This window comes from Manacus candei, unplaced genomic scaffold (genome assembly GCF_025592945.1).
Source record: "Manacus candei isolate 608988 ecotype Guabito, Panama unplaced genomic scaffold, ASM2559294v1 h1tg000050l, whole genome shotgun sequence".
NCBI lineage: Eukaryota > Metazoa > Chordata > Aves > Passeriformes > Pipridae > Manacus > Manacus candei.
In genome coordinates, this window is record NW_026138098.1 from 31923846 (window position 1) to 31947189 (window position 23344).

The window sequence follows — 23344 nt, forward strand, 5'->3', positions numbered from 1 at the left end:
GCCTTTCCAGGAACAATCAAGTCACTCAGCATCTCTCAATGGGAGCTTTGTCTGAGTGGCAGCAGGATCTCGTGTGGGGCAAGATGGAGACGTAGTTAATGCTCAGTTTCAGGCAGATGTTGACAGATGAGACCCCAGTGTTTCTGGGCCCTTTTCAGATATTCTTGCTGTATTGCTTTGCATGTGCTTTGTGCCTTTGATCCCCGTTTGGCTGCTTACAGCAGACTCTGAGCATTGGACTGTCCACCTCGCGCTGACGTCAGTGAGCCTTATACGCAAAAATACTGATTTCTGTGGTTCCTATAAACCACGTGGTTTCATATGACAGACATTGCTGGTGCAAATTGCCAAATCCCCACTCGCACCAAGAGCCTCGAATGCGCCTGACACATCTGACTGGATATAGCACTGACTGAGGAGGGTTCAGAGCTGAAGGGCAGAACTTCTATTCCCAATTTCTTTGAAACCAGGCTCCTTTGGATTTACTACATTTGCTCTTTGAACAAGTTGCTAGCTGATGCACTGGGGTTCTATTTTCCTGCAGTCATTCTCTACCACAAGTACCTGAGACAGGAGCTGTAGAAATAAAATTGTCCTTGCCTCCATGAGTTGAGAGTGGCTGAGGAAGAAAAGGCAGCTCATCATCTGTGGAGCTGGCAACACATTTCACCAGTGTAACATCATACATTTGAGTCATCTCTCCAGGGGTTTACTATGCTTTTGCAGCAAAACTCGACCGACCTCATGTGCTAACAGCAGTGATGCTAGTAGGCCTGTTTGGGAAATGCACTGTGCATCCTGCTGGTTTTGGGAATGTTAAAGTGGCCCCAGCTCAGCAGGTGTCCTCAGGAGTGGGAACTCAGATGCAATCAGGGAGTTGCTTTCAGATAGGAAATGAGTGACCCTGTCCTCTGACAACAGCAAAGGACAACTGTCTGGGCTAGATTCATGTTGAGGTTGGTGCTTCCTTAACATTTCATATAAAAGAGATCTTCTTTCCAAAGCTGGATTTCAGAGTTTCCTAAATTTGTCCCTTTTCATTGGGGGTAGAAAGATTTGTCATGTCCTCACAGGATGAAATGCTTGTTTACTAATACCTTCTGTTTTGGCAGGGTGTCCCCTGGATTCCCAAGTTGCAGGCAAAAGCCACTTCCCTTCAGTCTACCCTGCCAGCCCCTCACGGGACTGATACAGGCTCACAGCCTGTACTGGCCAGTCACCAAAACCTGGAATTCAGCCAGGGAAACCTGCTGTAAACATGAAGGTACAGAAAACAGCTGCCTGACTGCTGGCATGCCAAGGAAATAGGATGGTTAAGGAGCAGAGGAGAAGGCATCCCAGTCTGCCCTTAATTACAGTGCCTTGAAACCACTCTGTGGTTTCCAGCCAAGCAAGCTTGTTGTCTTAGGATGAATGCCTGTAAATTTGAAATAAGTAAATGACTTTATTGTGAGTATTTGGCTCAGGAGAGCCATAGCAGCATCCTGAAGGGCTATTTAAATGTCAATAACATTTTTTAATTCGGGCTATAGGAATTAAACAAACTCATGTGGAATCAGCAAGCTACTAGTTTAAGTTTGTGTGGCTGTGGACAAGTGTGTGTGGCAGAGCAAACTTCCAGTCAAATAAAAGCAACAACAAACTCGTTAGCTCAAAACTTATTCTCGTTATTAAACACGCAGAACATTTCCTGGATGTTCCCGTACACGGTTTCTAGCACACGTATTAAATCCGTAGTCCTAGTTCCACTCACCCCGTTCGTTCCTCGGGGAACACCCGAGGGAGCGGGAGCGGGTGCTCCCAGCCGGCGGCGGGAGGGGAGCGGAGAGCGTGTGCGGGCTCCACTGCCCTCTCCTGGGGGAAGGCGCTGCCGGGAGTCAGCAAGGACTCGGCAGCTGAGCAAAAAGCGATGCGTTGGGCTGAGTGCTGCTGGTGTTTCACGGAATCACAGAATATGCTGCGTCGGAAGGGACTCACAAGGATCATCGAGTTCGACCCTTAGCCCTGCACAGGACCATCCCCAGGAGTCACACCATGTGCCCCAGAGTGTCATCCCAATGCTTCTTGAACTCTGTCAGCCTTGGTGCTGTGACCACTGCCCTAGGGAGCCCGTTCCAGTGCCCAACCACCTTCTGGGGGATGAACCTTTTTCTAATATCCAACCTAAACTTCCTCTGACACAACTTCAGACCATTCCCTCGGGTCCTGTCACTGGTCACCACAGAGATCAGCATCTAACCCTTCTCCTCTTCCCCTCACGAGGAAGTTGTAGACTGCAACAAGGTCTCCCCTTAGTCTCCTCCAGCTGAACAGACCAAGTGACACCTTTTCTGCTTTAGATTATACTTTGAAATATGGCATCAGGGAAAAAAAATGTTTTAGGGCTTTAAACTGAAAGCAAACAAGTTTAGATTAGATTTTAAGATTAAATTCTTTATTGTGAGGGGGTGAGGTCCCAGCACCGGTTGCCCGAAGAAGCTGCAGCTGCCACATCCCTGGAAGTGTTTCACCGTGTAACAGCACCCCTAAAGGTTTTCATCACAGTTGTGCTACCTATAGAGAGAATATAGCCCTGTGGAGTCAGAGATCCCAGCCACAGGCTGTGACTCTGCAGCCCCAAAGGTATCAAGACGAGGATCACATACTGCAGAGAGGTGCTGGGAGCAACCCACAGAGGGGCATCCCTGCTGGAAGGCTAAAATATCAGCTCTGCATGCTGCTTGCCAGGGGAACAAAGAAAAAAAGAAAAGAAAAAAAAGTTGCTTCTCATAACTGTGAAAATAACTGGGATACACATATGCATGAGACAAGACTCTCAACATAACGACGATTTTGTTTCTGAATAGTGATTGTCTGCCTACTAAGCTTTAGTTTCCAGTCCTTTCTTCCAAAACTAGTTTCACTTACCCTTGTATTTCCTGCTTTAATGTGTCTCCTGTGCTTTTTGTAAATACTGCCTTGTCCCATGGCTGGGCCTTTAGTCCAGAGAGAGATTAATTGAGCACATCTCTTAATGATGCGAGTGGCCTTCTTCCTTGAAGGGCTGAAATAAAAGAAGTATAGCAAGAGTCACATTTTCAGTTCTCCTGTTGGTCCCATTACCTAGTGTTCGAGTGCAGAGAAAGCTTGCCAGAAGGCTTTCTGGACACACTCAGTTTGTAGGAAACGGGGCCTTCAGAACCAAGCACAGCTTTTAATCCTCAGCTGAGGAATAAGGTCAGGTATGGCACCTCTTTCCAGCAGACCAGCAGGGAAACTCTGGCACCATTTTCCAAGCAATCTTCTGAGAAGAGATACAGAAGAGCTCTGTGGGGTGTTTCTCAGAAACTTCCCACCCCTCCAGGGAAGCTGGAGCCACTCACAGGATTCTTAGATTTCCAGGCACTCATTTGCCTTTGCCCTGTCTGTGTGCCACTTCTCAAAACCTGTTTCCATTTATGTCTCGTTTCTCTGTGCTTTGGTCGTAAACCAGTCTGCCTTGAGCATTGGAACCCCTCAGCTCTTTGCTCTGGGTAAGTCAGTCTGAGTTTGGTTCTGGTTTTTCCTTATTTTTTTATCAGCATTTATTTTCTGCTCCTGAGGGCATGTCTACATGCTCCAGTCTCACCATCCTGACTGTAAATTCCTGAGGACAAGGGTCTTCAGGTTCATTTTCAGCAAAGTTAACCAATGGATGGCTTTCTGTCAGGAGCTGACAGCAAATGTTACTAGAGCAGAGAATTTGAAAAAAAAAAAAAAAAAGCCACAAGAGAGTTAAATAAGCAAGATGTTTTGCTTTAAAATTTTTAGGGCCAGATCTTCAAGTGGTGTAAGTTAGCATAAGTTTTCTGATGCTATAACCCCTACAATCTGAGTGGAAGTCAAAATTTGATGTGATTTTATTTACGGTTTGGTTATTTGCAAGGCTAAAACTCCAGCTTCTCCTGGGGGTTGGCATGGTCCTTTTCATCCTATATTTGGGCTGCTGCCACCTGTTTTGCAGGAGTTTGTTTCTATCTTTGATTTATATTTCTCTGCTGCACTGCATTGGCCTTGTTCTTTCACCTCCCCTCTCATTCATGTATCTCCTATTGTCCAACCTTTTCAACTCTCTTTTCCCTCTTCCCCCTCCCGTCTTTCCTCTTCCTTGGTAGTTCCCCCTTATCTCAGCAATTGCTGCCAAGAGCTATATTTGGAATAGAGTGGGAACAAGCTATTCTTGTGACTTTACTTTGAAATAACTGGGAAGAGCAGTATGATTTTCTTTGAGCGAATATAAGATACATCGAGGAGAAGGCAGGCTAGTAAAGTCAAAACAACATCATTAGGGAATACCTGCCCAGCAGGTTCATCTTTCCCAACTCTCAGGATGACTTTACCTGTTATCAGTTCTTGTTTGCTCTGTTTTAGCTTTAAATCCTCCTTTTGTGCCAAGTTCCTCTCTCAGGTTAGTAACCTGAGGTGCTAACAAGGCCTAGCTTATCACCACAGTGTCTGGGCACTCATACATCAAGGGGAATGACTGCAACTTAAAATTTCAGATCCCAAAATTAGATGAACCAGGATATATATTTGTTTAATACCTGAACTCAACACCATTGCATCTTCTGGTGTAGTCACAGGATGCTGTTACAGAGTCCCACTTATATGGGCTAGCACAGAAATATGCTGGGAGGAGCAACTTGCTATGGAGCAATATGATTTCTCCATGTCCTCTTACATTAATTCTCTCTCATCACCACCTGTTCCTCATCCCCCCTGCCATTTAAACTACTCTGAGCAACATATTATCAAAGCCAGCAAGAAACAGAGCTACCTGAACAGGACAGCACAGAACGTATTGCTCCCTATGCCCCATATTTCTGTGTTTATACCATTAACTCCTACACTGGCAAATCAAACAAGAAATGAGGCCAAATGAGAAACTCAGCATCACATCTTAATGCTTTGTGCCTGTGCCAGAAGAAGACCCAAGTCTATTTGTCTACTCTCAAGTGAAGCTGGTTCTATTAAAACTGTACGGCTGTAACGTGTTTGTGTGTGAAACTGCTTCCTACAGGGGAAGATACATGAAAATACATGCAGAAAGATGCAGGGACAAGAGCTTTCCTTACAAGTGGCTACTAAATGTTTGACAAGAAACTAGAAGGAAGTGATTCTTCCATCCATCAATGGCTTCCTGGCATTTTATAAACCAGCTAACAGAAATGGTCATGCTGACATGGTGCTTCCACAGTTGTGTCTGCAACAATTGTGAATAAGCTCAGTTTGCCAACAGAATAAAAGCCAATACCAATATCTTAGGAGGGCAAGGCAGATAGAGCTGTAATGCTTTTCTATCAGACCATGTAAGAGAAAAAGACATCAGTCTTCAAGCAAACAGATTCTTTTCCATGTTCACACTGCTACTACTGCCACCACAATGCAGATCTTAAACATGCAGTGTATATCAATTACAAACAGTCTAAGCAAAGGGAAAAATGAATGACCCAGGCTAAGAAGTGACATTTCAGTACTACCGGTAATTCCCATCAGGGCTTGCCAAGTGTCTCTGGGCTTCTGTCCCTTAAAACTGACAATATAACAATAACAATATAATAACAATACAATAACATTTCATACTGAATTAAGCACATGTGCAATGGCTAAGCACATTTCATTAGTATCGGATGAGTTTTGTGCTGCCATAGAAAGCACATTTATTTTATTTATGTGTTCCCAAACTCAGGACAACAGACAAATGAACTTTGACATATTTAGAGAGCACTGCTAAATCTATGGTGAACTCAGAGTGCCCTCCAGTTACCTCTCATCCCCTGTCCCACTCTCACTATGCAAAAATCTTTAGTTTAAGGCTCACAGGGCACTAAGGATACAGACCTGGGCCGGTTTGCTGAAGAGGTAACTAGCCCACAGCTGTATGTCCACAAACAAGTCTGCACTTACTGGCCCAGGGACCAGAAACTGCTTCCCAGGCTCAGGAGTGCCAGTGTGCCTTTGCTTTCTATTACTGAGCAGATGCAGATATGACTGAGGCTTGGCTGCACCAAAGTTGGAACTAAACCCTGCTAGGAAAGCCACCAAGTCGGCTTTCCTCAACCTCCCTGGACTGGACCAGCTGAGAAGATCAGCATTTTCTGGGCCTTTCTGCCACCATTCAGAATGAAGGGAATTTTCATACCCATAGTTCGAGTCCTTACCCATAGTGTGTGATGTGCTGGATTCATCCCTCTTTTCTACCTAAAAGCAGCTCAGCCCATTTCTTTCACCTTGTAGGATGGCACCCAAAAACGTTTCAGAGTTATTCTGGGGCCTCCTTGTGTCTTTCTCACTGGGCTTTACGTGAATTGAGCCAGCTGGACTGTCTCCACACTGGAGGTCTGGGTACCTGCCTGGAGAAGGCCGAGATACAGTAGGAAGACATAACTTGTGTCCCAGTTTCTGCACTGCGGTGTCGAGCAGGCCACAAGGAGTTGACAGGCTGTGCATCTGGAGAAGGGTAAATGAGATAACTTTAAGTGCTACATTTACAAGTATTAATCTGCAGTTACAACCACAACCTGAAAGTGCTTTCCAGGCATCCAAGGATGGAGAATCACTGTTGCCATATCCCACAAGTGGGAAGAGAAGGTGTGAAGAAGGAGCTGTGCCACACAGATGATGTTTTTCACTTCAATCCCTAAGAGATATCAAAGAATAGGAAGTATTGACCCTGTGATATACAACGGACCCTCTTTAAAGCTACGTTGAATAATCATAACCATATCAAAAACCCTATCCTGTGGTTCAGGACAGCACTTGTGCTGGAGCATGCTAAAAACACCATCTCTGCCACATGCCTGGACAGCTGACCAGGCATGCCATGGACTTTGCAGGCTTTCTGATAAGCACACTTACTGAAACACAATTTAAAGTTGACAATGTGTCTCAAAACACACATAATGTCAGAGAAGGAATGAAATGTTGCTTCCCCTTCTCTCCCCCAAACTCATTACAGGCTAAGGAAAAATAATGTATGGAGAATAATACTTCACCATCTAAAGAGTTTTTCTGGTTTCTAAATCTAGTGAAGAGTCATTGTATATTTTGACAGAAAAATGGATCAAAATAATAAAGTGAATACAAAATTATATTGCTGTCAATAATTTAATTTACACAAAATAGCACTGTGACATGGTAATTGTTATATATGATGCAGCATTCAGTATAATATTTGGAGAATGCATTATAGAAAGTCAACATTTAACTACTAAAATCAACTTACATAATCAAAGCTGTCAGGGAATCTTTACAGTTTTATATTAATTTGAATGTAATTTACTATAGAGGTGTCATTCTTAGAGGTGCTTACAATAGTTAATGATCTCTGCATTTCCATTATAAAATCCTATTTTCAAAGGTTTATAACTTGGTCTTAAGAACTCTCAGCCCTCTGGCACATTTTTCTTTTCCTTAAAAAAACTATGTTTTAAACTTTTCTCTCAGACCAGATAGTGTGGTTACTTTCCAAATCCATTTTGAGGATTTGCTAATTTGCTGCTTACTACCCAGAGATGTCAGAAAAAGAAAGGTCCTTCACAGCAGAAGACATTACAGTTACATTGTCTTCTTCCATTTTCCTGAGTATATTACCCCTCAGGCCGTTTTTCTTGCTGAAGTGTCTGAGTATCTCCCAATATTGCGTCCAAACCTCCATCACTCCATCTCTCTTTCCCGTGTTGCTGCCATTAAGCTTTCTCCCAGGTCCTTCCCCTAATCTCAGATTTGGACTCCTGGTTCTGTTCTGTCTCTTCTCACAGATGTCCGCATTTATGCTGGCAGCTGGAACTTCCATCACACCCATCAGTCAGTGGCCTTTCCTGGCTGCACAGTCCTTCAGCTTCACTCATTTTTTTCAAGCTGCAGCCCTAGTTCACTTTTCCAACTCACTAGAAGACCAACAATTAGTTTTGCTCCAGCAAGTACATTTCTCTCCCTGATCTTTCATGCTTGATTCATATCAGACACTACCCATCAACCACCCCAGACCTGCTCTGTCTGTCGGTTAGTGATTTTTGGTTTCCCAGCCACGGGAACTGTGCAGCCCCAAGGCACTAAAGCTGTCCAGGGGGTAGGACACTGCAAACCAATTGTCCACAAACACATTGTTACAGGTCATTCCCAAAAACAGAATTTGAAAGGCAAATTGTCAACACAAAGCTATTATCCATTATAAAACCAAAGCAAATAATAACCTTGCTTTGGTAGACCTGCTCCAGTTCACAGGTCTAGTTTTTCCCAAATCCTACTCAAATTCACTTTTTTTTCCCCTTCCATGTTAGCCAGCTGTCATTTTGGATCCCCCATCTTTCTGTAACCTCAGTGTTGTTAGACCAGACATGTTTGAGCCAACATGTACAACTACCCATAATCTAAATCATCACTACCATATAAACATTTAGATTTACACTGAAGTAATTTTGTCACTTGTCCAGGATCTCTTTATTTTCCCTGCAAGGACAAGAGCATTTTAAAGTACTTGTGATGCCTTCTAGCCATTCTGCCTTGATATGGCCTCTTTTGTCCAGTGCCAACACTTAGCCAAAACATTTCCTTTCCGTTTTTCCATCATTGCCATTTCCCCTCTTTAAAAAAAAAAAAAAAGAATGTACTAGTTTCTAATAATTCAGTGATGTCACAGATAAGATGGGATGATGGACGTGATTCAAGAAAAATGTGCTTATATTTAGACTGGATAGAACTGGTGACTAACTCAGTGAAAGGGCAGATAACAACGAGAAAGACAACACAGAGTATTCTGTTTGATCTTTCAGATTCATAATTTAGTGATACAAAGAAACTCTAGAAATCACTTCTATTTTTCCCAGGGGATATGCAGCTGGATACAAGCAGGATGAGTGTTTGGCTAAATTATATTTTAAGGAAACATTTGACACACTTCAGATCTTCATTCTGGTTTTGGGAAAAAAAACTAGAAGACTGACTGTAGCATGGACTATTGCCTGAAAGCTCCGGATGTTATTTCATCATTCTTTGTGTTGAGAAAACAGAACTGGAAGATGAAACTTTAAAACTGTCAGAAAAGCCAGGAACTGTATGGATCTCTTCTCCAGTAGAATGAATGGGACCTGACAGGCACAGGAGCTTAGAGGACGATCTTCCAGACTGGATGATGATTCTTGAATTTTCAGTGTCCCCCACAGAAAAATCTACCAGACCGGTTTATCTCCATTCAATATTTTTACTCCTTGAATCTCAATGAGGAGGTTTTCCTCTGATGTAGGTAGTGCTGCCTGCTCTCCCGAGGTTGACGCCCACTTCATTCAAGTATTCCTAGTGCAGCAGGGATGTTAGTGGCTACTGGCTTGCAGCCAACATCCCACACATTTCCTCCGCAGCAAAAATGCCTTAATTCTGACCCACTGCCTTTCAAGTAGATAGTGAAAAAAAATCAGTCACAAAGAGCTTTGCTTTTATCTGCATTTCTCCTTCAGAAAGATCTCAGAAAAACGTCAGACATTGTTCTTTTCTTTTCCAAGGTCCACGGTCAGCGAGAGTGAGGTTTGGTGCTGCTGTTTCCCTGAGCCCAAGAAGAAGCTAAAGGCATTCAGACCCTTGCACTTAGGGGTTTGGGTAAAGGAGTTTTAGGCAGGGTAAGTGCCCAGGGGGTGGATCACAGTGCCTGCCCATGTGCCAGTGGCTGCATCCAGCACTTCTCCTGCTCAGCAGCTCTCCTGAACACCATTCTTTCTGAATCAGTTCAGCCATCACCTACAGTAGGAGCTTGTGTTTCTCAAGCAGGGCACTGAAGAGAGATCAGAAGGGACAGTGGGTTTTGGCTCCTGGTGGAAGTTTTCCATGATCAGCACAGAAAGGAGGAACACTGCTGATATTACCTAGAGCTGTGGGCAGTGTGTCCCAAGTCCAGCATCTGAATGGGCAAGAAGACAATGCACACCACTGAATCTGAGATGGGACAAATTAGGCAACCCACATGCATTTTTAGACCCGCAAAGCCAAGCATATACGTGGGTTTAAGACCAGTGCCCAGAAAATGAGATATAGTGGAACAAAGTTGTTTACTCACAATTCCGTTGCACATAACCCTAAGGGAAAACAGCACAGACAAACAGGTCTTATATTTGATAATCTGGTCAAGCGGACATGAGGGGAGGTGCAGCGGTGACCATAGGGGAATGTGGAGCCCAAAGTTACAGTACAAGGAGGGCTGGAATCAAAAGCCAGGGAGAAAAGGGCTGGCAAATCATAGAGTTAACTTCCAGTGGTGCTGTCAGGATAAAAGAAAGATAAACTACTCTCCAAGTTAGCAAGTTAGGTAGTGAGAAATATTTGAGGCAAGATGTTAATAAATAAATATAAATCAAAAAGGTATCAGGAAAGAAAACCCCAAAGAGAAATACAGTCTAGGAAAAATCACCAAGTGGAAGGCAGATGGCCAAATCTTGTCATACAGAGAGAAAGATACTCTGCTTCGTTCAGTAGAACAAGAAAGTCTGGATGACTATAAATAAGAAAGATAATTAAATGGAATGGAAGGAATTAATTAAAGAAATTATTACGCTGACCTTGCATAAATAAAGTTTCAAACATTGCACACATGCTAATTTGAGGAATAGGATGTCTATAAGTATGGAGACAATTAAAAATATTCACTCCTTTATACTGGGATAAAGGTAGAACCTGAATGGAGGTTAGATGTATTTGGTACTGTTCCATCTGATTATCATCTTGGAAAAATTACATGGAAACTGATGTGGCAATATCCTGAATTCAAGGAGAATTGCAAAACGTACAGATGAACTCAAGGAACACAACTAAAATGGTAAAATGAGCATAGGTTAAAACGCAAGCTGCAGAAAGCTGACAGCAGGAATGACTTCAGAAAAAACAAGGGTAGGTAAATTGGATAAAACAGAGGAAAAGGCTGGCACTCATCATCACCATGACACTTGCATTACATCTCACTTCCAAGTGCAGAGTCCAATTTGGGAGAAGGCAAGCAGCAGAATATGCTCTTTTATAGGGAAAAAAAGGCTTCTTTCTTTTGTAAGTTCCTGTGTCAGTAGCCATTTTATGGGGCTGCCAATCATGGCAAATCAACTGAAAAGCCAGATCATTTTCTAAAGCATCTACCTTCCTAGAGAAAGATTTTCAAGTTGACTGTGTACAATCCAGCTGCTGCTTTTAATCTTTCCCTGACAACAGTAGTTGTTTTATTACTCTGACAGTCATTTTTAGCCCATGAATAGTACCACAGTCCTTGCAAGATAGGAAAATTCTTTTGATCTACAATTTCATAAGGTTTAGCAATGGACAAAGGATTTTTCCAGTATACTTGATCACACACTTGCTGAAGTTTAGGCTTAGAGGCAATAAAAAACCACTGAGCCACCACTTTGGAGATACACAAAAATCCTTTTTGATGAGTAATGACTGCCAAAAAAATTAGTTTATTATAAAAATACTACTTTCTAATAGAAAAGTAAAAATCAGGTTACTCCTGAAATAACTTTGATTCATTGCCACGATCACTTTTCACCTTCACACTGTTTTAATATGGTATGATCTGGAGGATAGAAAATATGGATGCGAGGTAGGCATAAGTGTATAAAAGGAAGGTGTTTCAAGATGTCTGTAATAACTGAGAGAAACTGGGAGAAGACTCAGGCAGACACAGCAGTTTTCCAGCATAATGACTTGTTCCATTTGCTGTGCAAGTAAGAACTGTATGTTTTGTGCAGCCTGAAATACTGTATAAACTCTAAAATAAAATATATTTCTAAATAAAAATAGAAAGCCATTCAATAACTATTTTGAGTGAAAAAGTAATTGAAAATTGTAATAAAAATCTGTAATTTTTATTAATACAGGCTGCAGTACTTTGAGCACTTACACATATGTTAAACTTCTCACACATGTGCATCCCATTTTCTTGTCCTATTCACACTGGAACCCATTCTGGTTTTCCTTACATATAAGGAATTAAAACAGAAGGCCTTTGTGATAGTAAAGTGTAAGGATAATGGTTCCAGGAGGGCTATCAATTTAGCAGCTAGTCAGCTAGTACATAGCTACCTATGGGGAATATTTAGATAAGGTGCTGAATTGGAGTCTAACTTCTTTAAATTCTTTCCTTTGAAAACTCCAAGTCCATTGGCACAGCCAATTTCCATAAAGACATTCCTCTCCAAAAATCTACGCCAGATTTAAAATTTAAAGAGTAAAAAGAAACAATTTTATTTTTGGTTGGATGCAGTTAGAAATCAGTCATTGTAATACTTAGGTTGATCAGAAGGGAATTACAGAGGATTAAAGGATGAACAGGAGTTCCTCTTCTGCTCCCTGCATTGTTCAATTGTTCACAACTCTAGTATTTCTTAATTAACTATATTACAGTACACAGAAACATTGGATTTCATACCTTTTGCTAGACAGCTTCTATTTATATTCTCTTAAAATTTCCACAAAATTCCCCCCCCCAAAAAAAATCACATTTTCTGGCAAAATGCCAGCCTGACTCCTACAGTCTAACATTCACAACATAAATACTTTGCCTCAGAATTTTCAAATAAACAACTTAAGTTTGGTTTCATTAAATTCTTTGGACAATATATTGAGATGTCTCTGTGCAATTACTAAAAAATTTTAAGTCCTCCACAATCAGCTAAAACTGACTCCAGTGTCACTGACCTTGAGGAATCAGCTCTCAGTGCAAGCAGAGATCTTCACTTCTGTTTCTCCAGTTTGCCAGATCTCTAAATGAAAGACTTTTTAAAGGGTTATCTTTGCTCTAAACAATTCAAACTGTATTTTTAGCCCACTGTTTTGAAATAATGCACGTTTCTGAGTTCTGCATGTGCAAGATTTTTCTTTCCATTTTTTCCTCCGAATTAGGAGGACTCAGAGGAAAGAATTTGGCCATGGTTGTTTGCTAATTATGTTCAAAAATTGCTACAGAACATCAACCTCTTGCATCAGACCATGCCTGGAATTGCAACTTTCTCAATGTTTTCCCACTCAGTCCTGTTAACTGAGTTATTCCCTGCCATTATCAACTCTTGGACTTTCCCTTTGAGACCTCAGTCCATTACAGTGGGAAAGATGGACTTACTGCAGGAAACACGGACGTGTTTCTGCATCCTTCCGGCCACATCTTGCAAAGTGCATAAGGCATTGTGCAACAAAAATGAATGAAAATTGGAAAGCACAAGGAGAGCTGTGCTCTGATAACCCATGCAAACTGCAGCTCACACAGGTGTCCTCTTCTCTGAGAACTGTCAATAACTAAAGAGAGGTCTGGCTCCAAGCCCTGCTGGAGCCAGGAGCAGTTAACACCCTGAGCTAAGGTGCAGGCCTTGACTGCTCCCAGCACAGTGACTTTCTGCCACTCCAGACTGCCATGGTGCAGCTGACAGGCAGCTCATTGCATGGACAGGGCAGCAGAACCACAGCGCCTGCAGGGACTTCCTGCAAGTGGGACTGGTAAAGGTTCAGGGAGCACAGACTTCCCCACCAGGACCAATCTGTTGTCTGCAGTCATGTTTATTTAACTGATGATCTACATCTGCAAAAGCATCAGCTTCACAACAAATTATTCATCAAAAATCTAGCTCCATGCTTTCTGCTTTCCAATGCTGACTTTAAGGATATTTCATCTAATAAATCTGAAGTAGGAATGAATAAACAAATGTGGCATTATACTAACCTTGTTAATTATGCATCAACTACATGGTGCTGGAAGTACACACAATACTAGGAGCTCATGGAAGATGAGTCTGCAAAAAGGAAAGATTATTATCTACATGATCAGAAACCTCATTTTGCTTTAAGCTTCATCTGTTTTGGGTGGTTTGACTGAAAAATGTATTAATAATTTCCAAGTTGTGGCTGACTGATTTAAAATATTTCAACATTCTGTACGCTGTACCTAAAAACAAAATCTTCCTAGTGTGGTGTTCTGTCTCTTCATTTGTAAAATACAGCTATTTCTTCGTCATTCTGTGTGGGACCAGAGAAACACTACAGAGCTTTTTGCTTTGGAAAGGGAAGAAAGAAAGAAAAAAGGAGAGTTCCCTTCCCAATAGCAAATAAAAGGCCCAGTCTCTTGGCATCAACTCACTGACTCAGATCTTCTGAGTTCTCTTCGAGAAGGAGACAAATGTTGTCTTCTGCATTACAGTCCCAGTAGAAGCTTTTCTGCATAGCGAAGCAAATCATAAACATAAGGCCCTCATTAGCAGAAAAAGCTTTTCCAGGAACAGAATAGTGACTGGGAAATCATCCGATTCTTGGACAAGCGGTATTTCAGCCATCAGCCCCAAGACAAAAGGAAAGGGGAGGCCAAGGGCTCTGGCACTAAGCTGTGCTCATAAGGACCTTCCTGCAAAACCTCTTCCAGGCACGTGCAGGACAGTATCTGCTTTCACTCAGGTCATTCAGGCTCAGCACCCCTACAACATCCCACCTTTCTCCTTGATGTGACAGCAACTTCTGCAACAGGCACACTCCCACACTTTCTGGGGAGGAAGGATGCTTGTTTTCTCCTGGTTGCAGAGTCTGAAGTATCTGCCAATATTCAGCACTGCTGTAACAAGGGCTCTGTTGCAAAATGCAGGTCGGTGCTCTCTCAGTTTCCTGGTAATCCAAGAAAAATTGTACTGATGTAAAAAAAACCAAAAGAGTTTAAACAACCAATAAGGACTTGCATAGGACCCTTCCACCTCAATTCTTGTCATTTTTCCAGCAATCAGGCCAGGCCGGGGTGTTGCAGCATCATCCCAACAGTTGGCATGAGCACAGTCAATTGCCCTTCCTCCCAGTTCCCATCTTCTGCCTCAAATCAGAAGCTGCTTTGTAGTACTGGAGACAAGGAAGCATCCTCCTCTGGTTAGAGATGCTGCATACATATAAAGAAAAGGATGAAAAATTAAAAATATGTCTGTAGCATTTGTATAGGTTATACACACATATATATGTGTATATATAGATATATAGCATTTGTATGGATCTAGCTTGTTATCCAAAATTTCTTACATGTAAATAAGAGAGCATTTGGCTTGTGTTTTGGGGCGGTTGGTTTCCCACTCAAACATATGAGGCTGCATTACAGCTACAAATGTTTCTTTTGAGCAGTTAACACTGCAACAGTTCAAAAATATCTGTGCAAACCTTTTACAGGTGATGTTCTTAAGCCTTGCATTAGGGTATTATTGTAGCTAAACCCGATGGACTGAAACAGTATCACCTCTGTTAAACCTCATCCATTTTCTATGAACAGTTCTCAAAACAGTGGAAATTGCTGTCCCAGCTAAACTGAGTATCATCATGAAACAAAACCAAGTGTTCAGAAAATTTTCAGCAAATGAGGTTATATTGTGACACATATTAAGATCTCTCAGAAAGGAGAATATTTATTGCTAACAAGCTTCCAAAGCAAGCTGGATATGTAGGGCTGATGGATTATTTTTTCATCAATAAATTGTGGAGGAAATTGCAGAATTGACATTAATCTTGCACCTTAACACTTCTTGCTGTGAGGTTTCATTTCATAAATATTCCCTTAAAGTAGAGGTTTTAAAAAACTAAAACGACCAGGGTCCTCGGCAGTGAAAGGTGAAGTGGGCTATATTTGGGGTCACCTTTGCAGAAAGGGAACACCTCGATAAATGCTCTGTGTGACTAGTTGTGACAGAGGGTTATGTGTCTGCCAACACAACCTACATTTTTTACGTTAATAGTACAAGTCAGAATAAATATTATCTCCCCTCATGTGACAGACCTTTGATAGAGCAGAATTGGCCTGGTTGATTAGGAGCACGTGTCAAACACAGATAATGGGGGAATCCCTTTCAGCAGCAGCACACCAGCTCAGCAACCATAATGAGGCCAATTTAACGAGCCTTCTGTTTTACAAGAGATATTAATTGCAGTCCTGTCACATAAGGTACAATTCAAGATAAAATATGTAAAAAGGGGGGAAATTAGATCTCATTCCATTTTGGTCACCATTATAAATTTTCTTGCAGGACCATGAATCTCCCCACTGCTGATCTGAATCCCCTGGGTGGCTGACATGCTGCAGTAGAACAATGTGCATTGTTATGAGGGCTGTTGAACACCAGAAGAATGTCAGGCTTTTCGTTGAATCTTTCTACCACTATGATTTTTATTCTACTCTACACAGGTTTTGTTGTTTGTTTTCTAAAAATGCAAAAAGCAGGCACCATTCCTGAACAAGTCTCAGCCACCAAGCTGCCCACCTTCTTGTGTTGAAGATTTAGCACTAAAATTAATTCTAATACATTGTTATTTCAGTGGATGCAGAGTGCTTCCGAACCAAATCTATGTTGTCTTCTAACAATGAGTACATTTGCAACGAAACATTGGCCGCAAAGCTCCAACTGCAATATATTCAGCCCTGAATATTGCCAAATTATATAAAAATGGGAGTGACCAGAGAATTTTAATCCTTACCTCTAATCCCAACATCTGGTTAGAATAGTTCAGTTTGTTTAAAGATACCGCAACAGCAGCTTTGCAGAGAAACTTGTTGCTCAGGAGATGAGCCTTAAGGCTGCTCATAATCTTAAATCTTTTGTCCTTGGCAATGCCAAGAACTCCAGAACCACAACATGTACAAGCTGTGAACATACCCAGTACCTTGGTCATCAAAAGGTTAATTTTTTTTCTCAGCACTGAGAAGGAAATAGGTGGAAAGAAAAGCAAAGATGGACTAATTTTTCTATTAAATATGTTAATGAGATTATTTTATTTTTCAGCAAGGAGGAAGAATGCCCACAAAGACAGATTTATATAGGTCTTTACATTCTAATCTGAGAGATTATCTCACAGAGTTTAGGACATGATAAAAACAGAGTTTAAAGCTGCTTGCAAGCCCAGGCTCACCAGCAAAGTGGTTACCTCAAGGGACTTCGGGTAACACATCAGGAAGCTTCTAAGAAAACCTTCCTTTCTTACACTGATGCCAGCAGTGAAGTCCACCATTTTCTGCACAAAGCCTGCACATTCAGGAAACACAGTACTGAAATTCAGCCAGCCACACACATCTCGCAGAATTCAAAGCATGGTCTGTCAGCCAAATGACACAAAACATTGAAACACACAGTTCTAAAGTCTGGTCTTATTCAGCAAAATATTTGCATACTTTCAGACACATCTCCAAATGATAGCATTTCCTAAATCCCACCCTCAAGAAGTGAGGCCACGTTTGGCCTAAAGATGCAAATACGTACCAGCCTGGACTCTCAGAAGTATCTAGGAGTCCTAATTTATATTCTAAAAGTCCCAGCTAGAGATTATCTGCATTTTAGGAAACTCAATAACACTTCAAATCCCGTCCAAGGAGTTTAATTTGCTTCTGAAAAGAGGTGCTTTAAAGATTATAAATATACAATTCACAGTAATAGAACCTCAGCATGTACTCCCATACCTGTTGGACCAGAAAGCAAGTCTGACACTAGAAATAGCAGCTCTCTACTGCTCGTGTGGAAATGCTGAGATCATTCCAGGTGACCCTGTGCAAATATAAAAGGACCAACAGAGTTTTTGTAGGCAGTATTTTCTGATTGTAAGAAGAAACCCAAAATACCCAGATGTGAGAACATTCACTGGTAAAATTATTGAATAATCATTTCATGATATGGGTTTTTTTCTGTTGCTTTTTAAGATTTTCATTAATGGAAAATACCGATATGGGAAGACAGTGCAATATATAATTTCATACTATGCACCCTGACAATATCCTTTCTGAGATTAGCCATTTCACGTTTCTGAAAAGTACCATGTACATGTAAGCCTCTTAATTAAATACAGGAAATTATGTTCAAGCAACCCTCTTCCACATTCTGAATATGAAAGAGTCCATTAGAATATTGATAGCCCATGCAATATGTTAATGTTGGAAAACATGCTAGTTTTCAGTAATTACAATGACTCATCAAGAAAGAGGGGGGGGAAAGAATTAATATATTAACTAATTTTGATTGTCTTTCGTGCTGTCACATCATGAGGAAATAAGAGCCTGGTGTATGCAAAAGCAGCGTTTGCTGTCTCTTGCAGGGAGATCACTTCCCCACGGAGCCGGGATGGACCCTGTTCTGTGACCTTTGGGAAAGCCGCCCCCGCCCCCCTGCAGTTAACACGTTCTGAAGACCCTCCTTTGTCTCTGTGCCTCTGGTCACATACTAGCAACGGGCTCTGCTACACTGGAATTAATCAAACAAACTGCTCCAAGCTTTAATCTTTTATATGGCAGCCACAGAACTGAGTGTGTCATCTCGTGAGTCCCATATTTGTACACATCCAGCAGAAGAAATGCATGTGTGACGTATTGCCTTCACCAACATGCCAGTTGGTATTTTCAGCTTGTTCCGTGATAGCTGCTTCCTAAATCAAGCACCTAAACCAAGAGCAAGGATAGATCTGTCCTTGTGTATTGAATTTCAGTGACCATGATAAAACCTGCAAGTATCCAGAAAACAGGTCTCAGTGTACAGAAAATCTGAATTTCCAAATCACCAGCACAGACCTGCCAGATCTCAACTTCACCAGATCAAGGTTGAAATGCCACAAAGTGGTGTTCTCCCAGTCCACAGCCTGGGCAAGGAATATGAGACAGTGTCAGATGAATCCTAGCATTTTTATATGACTTTTCCACAACATCTGAAACCCCTCAGGTGAGCACATACCTGGCATTCTCTTGACCCTTCAGCTTGCTCTCCCTGCACGGCACCAGCTGTTTGGGACTCTACAAACAGCAAAACCTCCCTGGAGGCTCTGATGCAAGGTGGCAGCTGTAACAGATGACATCTAGTTATTAGATCATACACTGCAAACAGTGTATGTTTGCCTTCTAGCAAACATTCTCAACTCTCAGTTCAGGCCAAACCTTTCCTTCCTTCCTAAAGTAAAAGGTTAGTGTCCAGGTCAGCAGTGAAGAACAGGTCTGGTACCCTGGGGTATGAGATTCCACATGAGATGGGGAGTGAGCGTGAAAAGTGTTGTTAGTGAGTCTCCTCTGTCTGCCGTTAGAGGAAGGTCCTTGTTATTACAGGGGAAATTAGAATACTTGAAGCTCACTAAGTATTTAAAATGCAACTACTTCAAAAAGACAGGCTACAACTGAAGTTTTCAGCAGCGGCTTTCAGAACCCCACCCTCAGCAAAGCAGAAAGAAAAGAAATGGGAGCTCAGCATTTCTCACAAAATAGGGCTGTGTAAAACCCCCAGGGCCAAAAATACTCTTCAGAGATCCTTGGAGAGCATAAAAGATCAAAACTTCAACCTCAGCCCTGTGTGTATCTGAATTGCTAATAGATGCTCAGTACCGACTCCATCTCAGCATCACACAACAAGGATTAGAGGTAATCATGTTTTTAAGGAAAGGGAGTGTTTCACATTGTCAGAAGCATCTTCAAAACTCAGACTCAGAATTATGATATAGCATTTTCTGTCTTGCCCTGAACAAGGTTTTCCAATCACCACTTATGAACAGCTGCACCAGCCCTGCCTTCTTCTTATGTGCTAAACAACAATAGGACATTGCAAAACTGCAAAGGCTTGTCCTGTCCATTTAACCAGCGTGTCACATGGAGACAAAGCATAATGCAGCCCTGTGAAAAGTCCACCCACAAACTTCATTTCACACTATAGAATGAGGCACTTGAGTTCTCTGTCATCCTTCTCTCACGTGAATTCACATGACAAGAACTTAAACATTTTGGAGACTACAGAATATAACTTTCCAAAAAGTTGCCTGCTTAAAAAAGATAATTAAAAATATTTCAGTCTACTTGCTATTTTTTTCTTGTTCAAAACTCTTGTGTTCAGTTTGTTTTAAAATGTAAATCAATACTGAACAATAAAACAGAGTAATTGCCATTGAAGAGAAAAGTCATGCCATCTTATTAAAACCTAACAGTACGGAATTGGAATCCACAGCACTTTGAAGTGAATTAAAATGCTATCACTAGAAATACAATTTTTTTCATTACCAAAACACAGTGCCTTAAGTTGCAAGATAAAGTTTAAAAACCACCGCAGTATTTGTTATCAAACACGAGATATTTATTTTATCAATTTAACCCATAACAAAACACCCATTATACTGACACAGCGGTACCTAAAAGGACAACCCCCCTCCCTGCATTCCCACTCATGCTCACACACAAACACACATTCGTTTTACCCACAGCTGGCAGAACAGCCTCACAGCTCCAAAGGGAGGGGCCAAAGGAGCAACAAAACCAGGCATTCCTCAGAAGAGCTGTATTTAGAAGACAGTTACATGTTGTTACCGTGTTGTATTCATGGGACTGCACAACAACACAGTAAAAAGAAATTAAAAGGAAGGGACAGTGAAGAGGATTTAAAACTACTATTCTAGGAGTCTATTTTCCTTAAGCAGAGTTGTAGGAACTAGAGAGGACTGTAGTTAAGCAATCAAATATTCCTGGAAGAAGTCCTTTATATAAACAATGGAATCATTCCTGTTTGGTTTTATTCAGATTTTATAAGCCACAAAATAACCGTTTTAATATTTAATTTTATAACTAATTAATTCTCTGCAGTGGGGAACTAAAACAAACTTGGAACGATTTTTCTTAAATGAAGAGACAGTTGATGGCTCATCCTTAGCCTTTCTGAGAACTCGCTAACAAACTTCCCCACCGATGTCCCCATGCAGCAGGGCCTCAGCACTGTAAACCACCAGCATTTACCTTTGGTTTTAACAGTCACAAAACAATGCAAAGGGAGCATGAAAACAGCCAAGGGAGGTCAATAGCTCTGTGTCAAAGTAGCATACAGCCAATTACTCAGATCCTGCAACACACTGAGGATTTTCACCTGCCAAAAACTCAAGGTGCTGGCAGGGTGGATCCAAGGACAGAGACTAGGGACTTTTGTCTAAAGACGCTTCTTCTGGATGCTATTCCAAGAACAGTTATACCCCAAAATCTCTTCAGCTATGCACATTCAGAACAAAATGTGGTATTTCCAGTAACAGAATGAAGATTACTAGCATTAGGTTAGTGGTCCTGCAAAGGCGCCTGTATTGATGGTAGGGGCCCTGTTTTGGTCACTTAGTTTAAGCACAGGTGCTGCTCCCCTGATTTTACAAGGCTATTTGCCAGATGAAGAACTGCAGGAGTCAACAGACACGTCAGTCCTCACAGTCAGGAGAAAGAACCCACTTAAATGTCATGGTTAAAGGAGGCCTTTAAGACCCAACTCTCTGACATGCAGGTGAACACAATGAAATTACAGTAACAAACCTTGCACAGATATAAGTGGAGCAGGAAGTGGCCCTCGGAGCCAGCTGAAAGCTGCAGAGAGCCAGATGGGAGATCCTCCAGACAGCGTAATCACACTCCCAAGAAAAGAAAAAGAAAACTTCGAAGTTGCCAGGTGTAGCTTTAGGCAGGTGCCAGTCTTCCTCAGCTGAAGTCATTGAACAAAACTTCAGGAATGAAAAACAGCTTACCTAGGCCTTCTGAAAAATTAAGCTAGAAGATTGCGATGGGAGCAGGATAAACGACAGCTCTGCTGCCTTCTTGTGAATTCTTTTGGAAAAAAAGCAGTGTAAAAAAAAATCAACAAATTAATCACCACTGCGTCGTTTTCCTCATGAACATGACCCACACAGTTCAAGAAGGAAAAGTGTTCCTCTACAACCAGGCTGTTAAGAAATTACCCTGCAAATAAGAACTCTCTCTCTCTCTATTGTAATGGGTCTTGACATTGACTTTGTCATGTTAATTTGCCGAATTCAACCCCAGTATTTGTTTGATTTGAAGCAGCAAAGACATACAAACATCAACTATTGGCTAAGTCCATGAAACACAAAAACTGCCTTTGATGGTCAGTGGTACTCCCTGTACTTTTCTTTCTTTTAGCAAAATTAATGATCAGATACAGGAAAAATGCAGACCGGCTGAATTGTAAGTCATCTTGTTTTGGCAAAGAAGAACAAGCTCTGGGGGGAGGGGGGAGAGGGGAAGGCACACCGAGTAATTTGACAGAATATATTTCTCAAATAAAGCAAGCTCTAATGTTATCAGCCAAAGAAAATCGGCAGAGGATTTGCTGTAATAAAGACACTTCTCCAAGCACAAATTTTCCCATTCTGTTCAGAGATACCTGACATCACTGTACCCCCATTTGGGAATGGCTTTGAGGCAAGGGAGCAGAACTGAGAGCAGCCTGTAAGTAGGAGCCAACATGACTGCAAGGACTATGTGCTGCATATTAGCATCCACAGAGGATGCATGGAAGCAGACTGAATGGGTACACAGGAACATCTGCCAAGCCAAGCACAGAAGAAACAGAAAAATATAAAAGTCCTATGTTGTATTCTGTATGTTTTTCGTAAGCACCTCGGTGATGAAGGCCCCAAAGACGGGAAGAGGTTGATTGCTGTCTCACTTGTAAACAGGAGCGTTGATCCCTTTGGAAGATGTTGGAGTGGTCCAAAACAGTTGAGGAGGGCTTTCACCTACTGTATTTTACCTCTGTCTTTCTCACATACATCCTCAGTCTCATGCTGGGTTACAGCCAGCTGCTGATGTGTCATGTTTGACCAGATATGTAGGAGAACAGGACTTTGTTCCAAACAGGGAATCGAGTCAGGCATGAAGATGCAACAGGAGGTTGCAGGGAATGGGCATGAAATACTCTGTCCTGGTTTGCCTCAGCTCCTGGGCTGCACTTTCTCTCAGAGGCTGGAGTCCTGCTTTTCATTCCTACAGCTCAGGGTCTGAACTTCCAGCAGGAGTATTGGCATTCCCCGGCTGCTGTCTTCAAGAACACCGTTGCTGCCCCACCTCCCTTCCTGGGAGACAGATTAGTTGCTACAGACAGATTAGTTACTACAGACAGATTAGTTACTAAGAACTAAACAATATACGTATTTACACAAATTACATATTGCGTGAATGCAAAGCTTTGGTTCAGTCAAAGGCAGCAACCTCAGAGGGAACCAGATGGGCACACGAATAGGTTGAAACTAATGACTTGCAGAGAGAGAGTAGAATTCAGTGTCACTGTGCATCTCTAAGTTTACAAAAAAGTATCTCAAGAAGATAACAAGAGTTTATGAAAGTAAATCAGCAAAAGCAAAGCAACAGGCAAGAAGTTTTGTTGTACCCTGTAAATCAAATGTCAAAGGTCTTACAAGGCCACTGATGGCAGGTGGACACTTAACATAAATGTGATGCCTGTACACCTGAGATAAAAAAGCTCTCCTAATCTCTTCTTTCACATGCATAAGTAACTCACACGGCATGTAAATGTCATACATCTAGTCAACGATTCATTTAAAATCATTT

At 41.7% G+C, this 23344-nt stretch overlaps 2 long non-coding RNA genes across 2 annotated transcripts; both read right to left on the bottom strand.

Moving 5' to 3' along the window:
- Window positions 1-2813: 2813 nt before the first annotated feature.
- LOC127477002 (uncharacterized) lies at window positions 2814-14685 on the bottom strand. Its single transcript, XR_007906810.1, has 4 exons — window positions 14465-14685; window positions 13706-13775; window positions 6161-6468; window positions 2814-3043 (listed from the first exon to the last, which is right to left on the bottom strand). It is a non-coding gene; the product is annotated as an uncharacterized LOC127477002 (long non-coding RNA).
- Window positions 14686-14735: 50 nt separating this feature from the next.
- Window positions 14736-17523, bottom strand: LOC127477003 (uncharacterized). The gene is made up of 3 exons (XR_007906811.1): window positions 17450-17523; window positions 16921-17018; window positions 14736-14883 (listed from the first exon to the last, which is right to left on the bottom strand). It is a non-coding gene; the product is annotated as an uncharacterized LOC127477003 (long non-coding RNA).
- Window positions 17524-23344: the final 5821 nt, after the last annotated feature.